Raw genomic sequence first — 12806 nt, 5'->3', positions numbered from 1 at the left:
GTCCCTACACTACACCCCCCAGTACCTGTCAGTCTCTGTCCCTACACTACACCCCCCAGTACTTGTCAGTCTCTGACCCTACACTACATCCCCCCAGTACCTCCCTTTGTCCATTGAGACTCTCCAAATGCTAATCACTGTAACAGACTTTAACTGCATTTAAAGAGCAAACATGAGGAAATCTGCAGATGCTGGAAATTCAAACAACACACACAAAATGCTGGTGGAACACAGCAGGCCAGGCAGCATCTATAGGGAGAAGCACTGTCGACGGTTCGGGCCGAGACCCTTCGTCAGGACTAACTGAAAGGAAAGATACTAAGAGATTTGAAAGTAGGAGGGGGAGGAGGAAATGCGAAATGATAGGAGAAGACCGGGTGGGGGGTGGGGTGGATGAAGCTAAGAGCTGGGAAGGTGATTGGCAAAAGTGATACGGAGCTGGAGAAGTGAAAGGATCGGATGAAGCCACACTCAGGTTGGAGGAACAACACCTTATATACCGGCTGGGTAGCCTCCAACCTGATGGCATGAACATTGACTTCTCTAACTCCCGTTAATGCCCCTCCTCCCCTTCTTACCCCATCCCTGACATATTTAGTTGTTTGGTTTTTTTTCTCTCTCTCTGCCCATCACTCTGCCTGTTCTGCATCTCCCTCTGGTGCTCCTCCCTCCCCCTTTCTTTCTCCCTACGCCTCCTGTCCCATGATCCTTTCCCTTCTCCAGCTCTGTATCACTTTTGCCAATCACCTTTCCAGCTCTTAGCCTCATCCCCCACCCCCCTCCGGTCTTCTCCTATCATTTCGCATTTCCCCCTTTCCCTCCTAGTTTCAAATCTCTTACTATCTTTCCTTTCAATTAGTCCTGACGAGGGGTCTCGGCCCAAAACGTCGACAGTGCTTCTCCCTATAGATGCTGCCTGGCCTGCTGTGTTCCACCAGCATTTTGTGTGTGTTGTTTTAACTGCATTTAATTGTTCTTCAGTGAGTTTATATCTTAATTTTTTTTTGTTTTTTTTAATTGGTTTTTTAATGCATTTTCTACAACACTACAGATAAGAAAAAACCCCAAACCAAAATAAAAAAATTAATACAGTGCAAAAATAAACATACAATAATAATATAATACAAAAAAGATAATTGAGAAAGCACCCAAATTGAAGTCATGTAAAGTTAGTATCCTCCCCAAGCCCCACAGCAAAACAAACTCCAGGCCAACCACAACACAATATAGAGAATATAAATGTTTTTGTATATGGTACATTTAGAAATATTTCTTCATTGATATTTTCTATAATTGCTAATTTTATCGTGTTTTGAATGTTAGTGAGTGCAGGAGACATTCAGGAGAATTCCAGATTCTTGACACGTTTGAGAGCTGACTAAGCTCCAAGTTGCTGCTTCGCTGGCTCTCTGAACCTACTCCCTTTCAAGTCGGCGATTGGACCAAGATTCACAGCTTGTCTCCATCAGTTGATTGGTCCCTTTTGAACTAAGCACATCACTTCAGGCATCAGGTATACATTTGATGAACGAGTTATTACATAGGTAGCTGCTGATGGAATATTCATCGCCCCTACCAGCCTCACTTAAAGGGTTCTTTCAATTTCGCCATACATCTGAGTGTGTGAGGCTGGGTCAAACACAGCACTCTCACATTTTACTTTCATTTAGGTTTAAGTTATCCCAGTAGTTTTATCATGGAGAAGTGACTTCCACATGTGTTGCTGAAAATAGTTCTGAGATAAAGAAAACTATAACCTTCATTGTGATGTCTGCATATCCTCTGATTGTTCACGGATTTGCAACTCCACTATTTCAAGTGAATGAGAATTGACTTGTCCTGGAATGAAAAGTGACTTGTGGTTCATTCTGTGTCGCTCTTGAAATATGATAGGCCTCTTCCCACTGAGCTGTGCTTTGCCCCATAACATCTCTATGGAAATGGTTACACAGCTACTGGTATCACATTTAAATAGACTGAGTATTATCCAGTAGAGAAATGAAGAGAAACCTACAATAGTTTTAACTGAAACACTTAACCACTTTGGAATGTAGGAGGAAACCATGTTGCCCGAAGGAATCCCACGGGGTCACAGGGATAACATACGCTCAGTGGCCACTTTATTAGGTATACCTGTATGTCTGCTCATTAATATAAATATCTAATCATTTCCAATCATATAGCAGCACCTCAATGCATAAAAGCATGCAGACATGGTCAAGAGGTTCAGCTGTTGTTCGGACCAAACATCAGGCTGGGGAAGAAATGTGATCTAAGTGACTTTAACCATCAAATGATTGGTGGTGTCAGATGGAGTGTTTGGAGTATCTCAGAAACTGATGATATCCTTGGATTTTCATACACGTCAGTCTTTAGAGTTTACAGAGAATAGTGTGAAAAAACAAAACAAAACATCCAGTCATTGACAGTTCTGTGAGCAAAAATGCCTTGTTATTGAAGAGCTCGGAGGAGAATACCAGACTGGTTCAAACTGACAGGAAGGTGGCAGTAACTCAAATAACCACACGTTACAACAGTGGTGTGCAGAAGAGCATCTCTGTAAGTACAACATGTTGAAACCCTGAGGTGGATAGGATACAGCAGTAGAAGACCGCAAACATACAGTCTGTGGCCATTTTATTAGATGCAGGAGGTTCCTAATCAAGTGGCCACTGAGTGTACAATCTCCTTACAGACAGGAGCGGGAATCGAACCCCCGATCTTACAACTGGTGCTGTAAAGCATTAACAAAGTGATAATAGGCACATAAATTTAATTTAAAAACTGATCATCTGCTCAGAAAACTCATACCTCTCCTTTGCTCTGAGGTTTCACAGCCCTGCTACAAAAATCTCTGAGAATGCTGCTTGCTCCAGACTACCGGAGCTCCTTCCCACCTCCCCCTCTATTGGAAGGTGAGGAAGGTGGGATTTCATATTGGACGCCATTGGGAGGACCTCCTGCCAGCTTTCAGGAATGTGGGATTAATGCAGGATTAGTGTAAGTGAGTAGATGATGGTAGCAATGTCTAAGCCAAAGTTCCCATTTGCATGCAGTATCTAGCTGCTGTGTGGTTGCAGTCTGGAAAAGCCATCCACGAGATATCAGCAAGAAAGCCTGCAGGGGAAGAGCGGGGCGGTCTAGATTAACAATCTCCCCAAAAAGTCTCGGATTCCCACGGCAGAGGGTGGCTACGCTGCGACCCAATCTTCACCATTGTCACAAAATCCTCTGGAGCCTTGGCAGTCTCGACAGTCAGCTCCTGGATAACAGCTGCCTGGCCCCTGACAGCTGCTGCCTCCTCCAGTGAGGCAAGCCACTCACACTGGAGATCACCCAGGTAGCAGTGTGTGGTGACTGCTGAAGTAACTCACACAGAGACGGTAGTAGAGAGATATCCAAGGTCTTTATTCAATACATTCTGGAGAATCTATTTCTCCTGACTCTTAACTGTACAGCGAAGTGATGTTTTATGCCTTTTTAAATACAAAGACAACAATAAATTGTCTGCAGGTTCAGTTGTTATAATTACCCTACTTAGTAGAGTCATAGAGCACTACAGCCCAGAAACAGGCCCTTCAGCCCATCTAGTCCATGCTGAATTATTATTCCCATCAACCCACACCTGAATTATCCCTATCTTATTCCTCACTTCCACCCACAGAACCTCAGCAGGCCTGTCCTGCTGGGCTCTGCTATGATAATGCCAGTGCTCGACCTTTAATATCTCATGCTCGATCATTTCTAAAACAGAGGAACTTTAATCTTTTGAATGTGCATAGATAACTTTGGCAGAATTACATATTTTCAGTGGGAGTACTTCCCAAGTGGAGGACCTCTGTAAATGTTCAAATACTGGTGGCTGGTCTGAGAGTTTCTGGGCACAAACTCCAGGTGCCCAAATTATACTTGTTTTGCTAGTGCGTTGGGGGATGGATCCCTGAATATACAAAGCAGAGTCAAAGCAGATCTGTCCTGAACTGTGCATAAAGTGGCAGGGATATACCTTTAATCAGGTGATGCCCACTTCCCCGATCCCATTCATCATGAAGGTTTCAATGAGTGTCAATTAACAGAGACACTCCCCTGTGTCATTGCAATGGTACAGATCAGAATGACCCACACCTGGCGTTGGTCTTGATGATTTTAAGATGTCAGTGAAAGTTAAATAATGAAACGTTATTTCCTGAAGACTGGTTCTCACTTTAATTAATGTCTGTGTCCAGATGAGTTCATAATTACAGAAAAATCTCTAACCTACTGCTCAGATCTGAGCCTCATCCCAGTCGAAGCTCCTGCTTTGCTGAGACGCAAAGCTGATGTCCTGGCCCACTTGTTGCCAAGTGTTGAGGATCAGCTTTATTTGTCATGTATATTTACATGTATTAGGAACTTGTCATGTGTGTTCATACAACATACAACAAAAACAACATTCAACAATTATACACAAGAAAGATTATATATATAAGTTAAAGGTTGAAGTATGGATATGGAATTAAATGTGCGCAAGTACATCAATAACAGCATGTATTTACAATGTAAACAGCATGATAAAATGTGGTTTAAAGTGTTTACAGAGCAGTGCAGTGATGGGGTAATAGATGGGGGGGGGCTAACTAGAATATTTAATCAGATTAACTCACTGGAGGAAGAAATTTTTTAAATGGTGTGAAGTTTTTGCTTTTATAGTCCTATAAAGCTTTCCAGAAGAGAGTTTTTGGAAAAGGCCATTTTGCTGTGTAGGTACTGTTGTAATGGCATCAAAATGATTGTTGTGACGCGTCTAGTGTGTTAGTGTTGTGGGTAGTGCTTGTCACTCTCACTCTCAGCTTCCACCGCTGGCTAGCAGCCCTGCAAAAAGGAGAGCTGAATGTGTAAGTCTCTCCCTGTTAGTATATAACTTCTCCAACAGCAAGCCTCATGTGTGCCTTCTCGCCGGCCACAAAGGGAAACTGAACTCCTTTCGGACTCAGGCTGATCTACAGAGGACGGGGAGAAGGTCTGGCCCCTGCACACGTAGCACCTGTACAGGCCCAATGGTGTGTGGTCGTGCCCTGGTGCTCGTGAACCAGATCCTCAGCTATGGGTAAATAGCCCCACTGCCTGTGGGCAGCCTCGGGAGAGATGAAGGCTACATGAGTAAACCCAGACAGCAGTGAAGTGGAGCCCCCTAAGGCAGCAGGACATCATTGAACATCCTTCCAGCAGCTCATGCCCTTAAACCGCCATTTGATTTTTTTTTTATGAATGTGAGCTCCTGCCGCAACAGTAACACAATTTGAGCAGTATCCATGGAAACGAGCAGTCAACGTTTCCATGGATGCTGCCCGACCTGCTGAGTTCCTCCATCTTGTTGTACGTGTTGCTTTGAGCCCAGCATCTGCAGTGTATTTTGTGTTTAATAACACAATTTGTTCAGCCAGGCCAGTTCCTCTTTAGACATTTCAGTTTTGTTCATGCTCATTTTCATTGCTGACTGCAACTTAATTTGGCTCTGTCTGTGGTTTCCATTGAAACAATGTTTTTAATTGCTCTTCTAAATGTAAGCTGTGCTTCAGTTAGGAGTCATTTTTGAATGCTTTCTTGTAAGATTTCACAAGCTAAACAATTTCTCAGTTCATTGTTAAGCCCACTACCCAACTGACAATGCTCTGACAATCTCTTTGATTCAGCCACATCAGCTGAAATGGGCTCCCCTTCCTTTTGATCCATTTATGAAACCTAAAGTGTTCTGCAATCAGTAATGGCTTTGATTTTAAGTGATCCTGCATTACTTTGACAATATCAGCAAAGCTCATTTCAGATGGTTTAGTTGGAACAGTTAGACCAAAGCAAATTGTATGCCTTTAAACCCAATTCATTGAGCAAAATTCGCACTTGTTTCTTATTGGCTATTTCATTTGCTTCAAAATACTGTTCCAATACCTCACCATACATGAGCCAATTATCCGCTGTGTAATCGAACTCGTCAATCTTTCCAATGCAGCTAGCCATTACTGATATTTTTATATGATTATTATCACCTGGTACACTCTCTTTATGAACCCTGAATTTTTCTGTTTAACTCAACATCTCTGCATGTGCTGGCTGCGTTTTTTTAAAATTTGACTGTTCTTTGCTGTGAACTCGAACATCTCACTGCACTTGAATGGGTCGGTAGCCATCTCGGGTTTGTTTTGAAAAGTACCTTGTTACTAATGTTATGATATGTAACTTCAAAACTTTAAACTAATTAAAATGAAGACATGGGAGTCCAAAATTCAGGTCTAACTTTAGGTTTACTTTAAGCGAGGCAAGCACATATCCCGTGGTAGCGTGATGACGTATGCAATTCACATAGTTATACATATAACCTGTAATGAATTATTGATATAAGAATGCTTAATCAACCAATATACAGTATATACAAGATTATTCAAACATTACTTAAGTATTAAATACAGAACCACCACCACCATAGGAACATATCCTTACCATCTATACCACAGAATTTTATATACCTCACCAGGTCACCCCTCAGTCTCCTCTCCTCCAAGGAAAACAGTCCCCACCCATCCAGTCTCTTCTTGTAAATGAAATGCTCCAATACAGGCAACCTCCTGGTGAATCTACCCCCAGCAACCTCTCACCATCAACCTCTTTCTGAAAGTGTCTGTGTGTATTGTCTGTGTTTTTGTGTACACACATACTTGTGACTGAATGTGTGTGTGCACATGTGTGCACTTGCATATGTATAGGTGTATGTATGTGTGTATGTGCCTCATGTGTGCCTGTGCTTGTACATGCATTTCTCTGTGTGTGTGTGTGTGCATGCGCGCTCGCGTGCATACATATCTAAATATATAGATATATATTTATATATATATAATATAATATATAATATAATATATATATATATATAAAATATAATATATATAATATTTATATATATATCTATATATTTAGAACAGAAAGTTGTAAAATTAGTCATCTCCATCTTGGGTACGAGTCTCTGTAGTATCCAAGACATCTTCAGGGAGCAGTGTCTCAGAAAGGTGGAGTCCATCATTAAGTATCACAATCACCCAGCACATGCCCTCTTCTCATTGTTACCATCAAGTAGGAGGTACAGAAGCCTGAAGGCACACACTCACCGAATCAGGAACAACTTCCTCTCTGCCATCTGATTCCTGAATGGACATTGAACCCATGAACACTACCTCGTTTTTATTATTTCTGTTTTTGTGCTAATTTAAATTTAACAAGTTAATATACATATATACTTTCTGTAATTGACTTATTTATTTTTCTCTTTATTATCATGTATTGCATTGTACAGCTGCCACTAAGTTAACAAATTTCACAGCATATGCCAGTGATATATTAAACCTGATTCTGATTGAAGATCGTCTGATGACTTCTCAAACCCCACTGGGCAAGTCCTGCACTATATTTCACATTCCTTTTCAGGAGCACATAAATTTCTGGGTTAGAATTATCTCAAAATTCTTTTGGAAATACTTTGCTTTGTGTCTAATTTCATCTGTGCCTTGGTTGGAGAAATTGGTTACATTCCTTCCCCCAGCTTCGTGTCTTTCCCGGTGTTCCTGGTGGTCTTCTCATTGATGCCATCAGGAAGGAGGCACAGGAGCCTCAGGACCCACACCACCAGATTCAGAAACAGTTATTACCACACAACCATCAGGAAGGAGGCACAGGAGCCTCAGGACCCACACCACCAGGTTTAGAAATAGTTACTACCTCTCAACCATCAGGCTCTTGAATCAGAGGGGACAACTTCACTCAGTTTCACTTACCCCAATACTGATCTGTTCCCACAACATATATACAAGATTTTCAAGCATTTTCATCTCATGTTCTCAATATTTATTGCTTATTTGTTTATTCTTATTATTTTGTTTGTTTTTTCTTCTGTTTTACAGAGTTACAGAGTTGTCTTCTGCACATTGGTTGTTCATCTTAGCGTGTACAAATGTTCATTAATTCTATTGTGTTTCTTTGCATTTACTGTGAATGCCTGCATGAAAATGAATCTCAGGTTAGTATACAATGACATATATGTACTTTGATAATAAATCTATTTTGAACTTTTGAAATTTACCAGTCCCCGAACTTCTCCATTTCTCCTCTTACACACCCTAGTTACCTTTGCCCCATTACCAGATCAGTGTCTACAGCTGCCTAGGCCCATAAAAGGGGCTTGCATCCTATAAGGAGTTTAGGGTGAAGTGCTCTCTACTTTTGATTTAGCACCAGGAAAGCTCACTAGTGTCTCTACTTCCTACGGAGACTAGTTTTTACAGGTGCACCGTAGAAAGCATCCTGCACCACGGCTGCTGCTGTGACCACAAGAAACTGAAAAGTGTCATTTCCACAGCTCAGCACATCATAGAAACCAGCATCCCATCCATGGACCCTCTCTACGTTTCTCACTGCCTCAGTAATGCAGTCAATATAATCAAAGACCACACTCTCTCCAGACAGTCTCTCCTCTACACCCCTCCCGTCAGGCAGAAGATTCAAAGGACTGAAAGCGTGTACCACCAGGCTCAAGGACAGCTTCTGCCCCACTGTTAGAAGACTATGGAATGCTTCCATAGTACTCTGCAATGGACTCCTGATCTCACAATTTACCTCATTATGATCTTGAACTTTATTGTCTTCCTGCACTTTACTTTCTCAGTAAATTTTAAAACTTTATTCTGTTATTGCTTTTCCATTTTTCAACTTTAATGCACGGATGTGATGAAATGATCCACACGAGAGATGGTGGAATAACTCAGCAAGTTAGGCAGAATCTCTGGAGGGGAATAAACAGTTGACTTTTCAGGCTGAGGAGTCCATACTGAAAGGTAAGGACAGATATAGCTTGATCAATGCCGTGTGAAAATCTGTCCAACAGAGAACAGACAAAGGTAGAAAACCCCAGACAGTGACTCCTCTACCCACCTCTCATCAGACAGAAGATACAAAAGACTGCACGTATGTACCACCAGGCTCAAGGACAGCTTCTATCCTGCTGTTAGAAGATCATGGGATGCACCCCAGACTAGCGAAGAAAAGACGTTGAACATGCAGATTATTGCAACGTGGAAAGGGGGCAAATATCAGGTTCTCAAAATTTCTCCATGCAGTCTCAGCCAAGCAAATGTTCCTGTCAACAGTTTGTCGCTAACACCATTATACCCCCGTTCTACTGGATCTTTGTTGAACTTCAGAAGAATCCACTCTTATCTCCAGTGGCTGCTGGCCTAAGGTCCATTGTGCTTTCACCTTTCAAGCCTCTGACCCTTGAAACGGGGTTATCCGTGTGCTGAGTGAGGACTTTGACATGGTGATTTCAATCACCACTCCCGTGCCTTTCCTACTAGGGACAGCAATAGTTTTTGCTTGCCCTACTATTATAGCACTGTCATGCTGGTGTCAATGGGTTGGATTGCATTAAAGACAAATATTTATTTTCTCTTACTCTCTGCTAACATTCCAAGAGCACCAAGACCAGCGCTAATGGTTATCTCTGTTCCCACATAGCTCCAAGCTAATTAGCAGCAATGGAATTTAGAGCTATGCCCACGTTTCAACACAGGGACACAGTCATAAGCCAAGCCACCTAAATCACTGGCCAGGTTTCCGGGCTTGGAAAGCATTGGATGGAAAGAACTTGGTACCGATCCTGATGAGAGCCTTTGCTTCCAGGATGGGTGGGGGGTGGGAGGGGGCGGCATTGTCGGATCTGGACAGGTTAGCTGAGGTGAGCCCACCTGGGGTCAAACCTGCCAGTGAGACATCAGTGAGTGAAGGAGTGTTACTGTACTGGATTTCCACTGAAATGGGTTGCAGAGTGTCCAACCTCACTTTGATGCCCAGCTGAGGAGGAGTCAGGGATCATGGAAAGAAGTTTTTTTTTCACTTTATTTTGTACGTTGTTGGTTGTTCAGTCCACTGCAGCATTTCACAAAGTACCAATTTTTTACAGTTGCAGGAATTTTTATAAGAAAGCATCCAGTCCAGATGCATCACAGCTTGGTGTAGGTAACTGCTCTGCCCAAGACCACAACAAAATGCAGGAAGTGGTGAACGCAAGCCCAGTCTATTGCACAAACCAACCTCCCTTTCATGGACTCTGCAAACACTTCCCGCTGCCTTGGGAAAGCACCTGATGTTATCAACAACCCCTGCCGCCCCAGTCTTCCTCTCTTCTCCTCCCTCACATTAGACAGAAGATACTGAATCAGAATCAGGTTTATTATAAGCACAGGAGATTCTGCAGATGCAGCAAATCCTGAGCAATGCACACGAAATGTTGGAAGAACTCAGCAAATCAATAGAAGGGAATAAACAGTCAATGTTTCAGGCCAAGACCCTTCATCAGAACTCAGGCTTAATTATCACTGACATACTGCATTACATGAAATGTGTTGTTTTTGTGGAAGCAGTACAGTGTAAGACATAAAAATTACTATAATCTACAATAAATAAATAAATACATACATACATACATACATAGTGTGGAAGCAGAACAGCGAGTTAGTGTTCATGGGGTCAGTGATTGGACTGTTCAGAAATCTGATGGTGGAAGGGAAGAAGCTGTTCCTAAAACATTGAGCATGTGGCTTCGGGCTGCTGTACCTCCTCCCTGGCGGTAGAAATGAGATGTAGATGTGTCCTTGATGGTGAGGGTCCTTAATGATGGATGCTATTTTTGAGACACCACCAACAGAAGATGCCCTCACTTGAGAACACTTAGCAACAGGCTCACGGACAGTTTCCGTGCCACGGTTATCAGATGCTTGAATGACCATCTTGCATGCTAAAGAGAACTACTTGTTCTTCCAGTCTACATCAATGTGACCCTTACTCTTTATATGACTGTCTACATTGTACATTCTCTGTAGTTACAACACTATATTCTGCATTGTTTTCTTTTACCATTGCAAACTACCTATGCATGACATCAACTCGCAGGACGGCATCATTGTATACATGATAACAAACTTCAAAACCATTTCCACAGCCTCTGATGTCTCCTTGTTCTGGGAATCAATGCCATTGCAAATGGAGTTACACAGATTAAAAGGATGACTGAAGGCTCCACTGTATCCCCCACCACTAATGGCACACATGCTTCACATAGCGTGGCTGGGCTTCAAAGATCAAATTAAATTTATTATCAAATATGTCACCACATACTACCCTGAGATTCATTTTCTTGCAGGCATTCACAGTAGATACAAAGAAACACAATAGAATAAGTGAAAACCTACACACAAAGACTGACAACCAATGGGTAAAAGAAGACAAACAGTGCAATTAAAAAGATAATAATTAAATAGATAGGTAGATAGATAGCATTTAGAACAACAATGATTGTAAAGTCCTTGAAAGTGAGTTCATATGTTGTGGAATAGTTCCGTGTTCAGGTGAGTAAAGTTATCCATACTGGTTCAGGAACCTGCTGATTGTAGAGGCTCCTGCCCGACATCTGCAGCAAGAAGAGAGCATGGCCAAGAAGGTGGGGGTTCTTAATGTGGACTGCTGAGCAAAAGGTTTGGATGAGATTACCATTTGTCCTCTGACATAATCCAGAGAAGATGAGAACCGAACTTGCCATGGTCGTGGACAAGTGACTGGAAATTACTGCTGGGAGACTGCATATCAGCAGGACTTCCGAAAGAAACCTTTTGAAAGATAACAGGTCGAGGTGAGGTAGGTTGCCTGTGTAGAATACAGACAGGAAGTATGTGTGTGAGGCCGGTGTTCTGTGCTCGATGTCAGATGTGGGAAGTCCGGGAGACTCCCAGCCTCCTGGACGGCTACATCTGCGCCAGGTGCATCGAGCTGCAGCTCCTTAGGGACCGTGTTAGAGAACTGGAGATGCAGCTCAATGACCTTTGTCTGGTCAGGGAGAGTGGGTGATAGAGAGGAGCTATAGGCAAGTAGTCCCACCGGGGCCTTGCAAGACAGCTAAGTCGGTGACAGTCAGGAGAGGGAAGGGTAGGAGTCAGAGGCTAGAGAGCACGCCTGTGGCTGTCCCCCTTAACAATAACTACTCCTGTTTGTGTACTGTTGGGGGGGGGGGGGGGGCGGCCTAACTGGGGGAAGCAACAGTGGCCACGCCTCTGGCACAGAATCTGGCCCTGTGGCTCAGAAGGGTAGTGAAAGGAAGAGGATGGAAGCAATGATAGGGGACTTTATAGATAGGGGGTCAGACAGGCGATTCTGTGGATGCAGGAAAGAAGCACGGATGGTAGTTTGCCTCCCAGGTGCCAGGGTCTGTGATGTTTCTGACGAGTCCATGATATCCTGAAGTGGGAAGGAGAATAGCCAGGATTTGTGATGCATATTGTTACCAACGACATAGGTAGGAAAGGAGAGGAGGTCCTGAAAGCAGACTACAGGGAGTTAGGAAGGAAGTCGAGAAGCAGGACAACAAAGGTAGTAATCTCGGGATTACTGCCTGTGCCACGTGACAGTGAGTATAGGAATAGAATGAGGTGGAGGATAAATGCGTGGCTGAGGGATTGGAGCGGGGGCAGGGATTCAGATTTCTGAATCATTGGGACTTCTTTTGGGGCAGGTGTGACCTGCACAAAAAGGACGGGTTGCACTTGAATCCCAGGGGGACTAATATCCTGGCGGGGAGGTTTGCTAAGGCTATTGAGGAGAGTTTAAACTAGAATTGCTGGGGGTTGGGAACCAAACTGAAGAGACGGAAGAAGAGGCAGTTGGCTCACAAATAGAGAAAGCTTGGAGACAGTGTGAGAGGGAGGATAGGCAGGTGATAGAGAAGGGACGCGCTCAGACCG

At 43.1% G+C, this 12806-nt stretch overlaps 1 long non-coding RNA gene across 1 annotated transcript in view; it reads right to left on the bottom strand.

Annotated features, from left to right (window-relative positions):
* Positions 1 to 7806: 7806 nt before the first annotated feature.
* The window catches only part of LOC140738953 (uncharacterized), a 58372-nt gene continuing 53372 nt past the window's right edge, over positions 7807 to 12806 (bottom strand). The window contains exon 3 of the long non-coding RNA XR_012101484.1: positions 7807 to 8017. This is a non-coding gene — a long non-coding RNA (uncharacterized lncRNA). The remainder of the gene's footprint in view (positions 8018 to 12806) is intronic.

The sequence above is a fragment of the Hemitrygon akajei genome, chromosome 14 (genome assembly GCF_048418815.1).
Source record: "Hemitrygon akajei chromosome 14, sHemAka1.3, whole genome shotgun sequence".
Classification (NCBI taxonomy): Eukaryota; Metazoa; Chordata; class Chondrichthyes; order Myliobatiformes; family Dasyatidae; genus Hemitrygon; species Hemitrygon akajei.
Note: the sequence above shows the minus strand (reverse complement) of the source record. Positions and strands in the feature narration are given on the sequence as shown.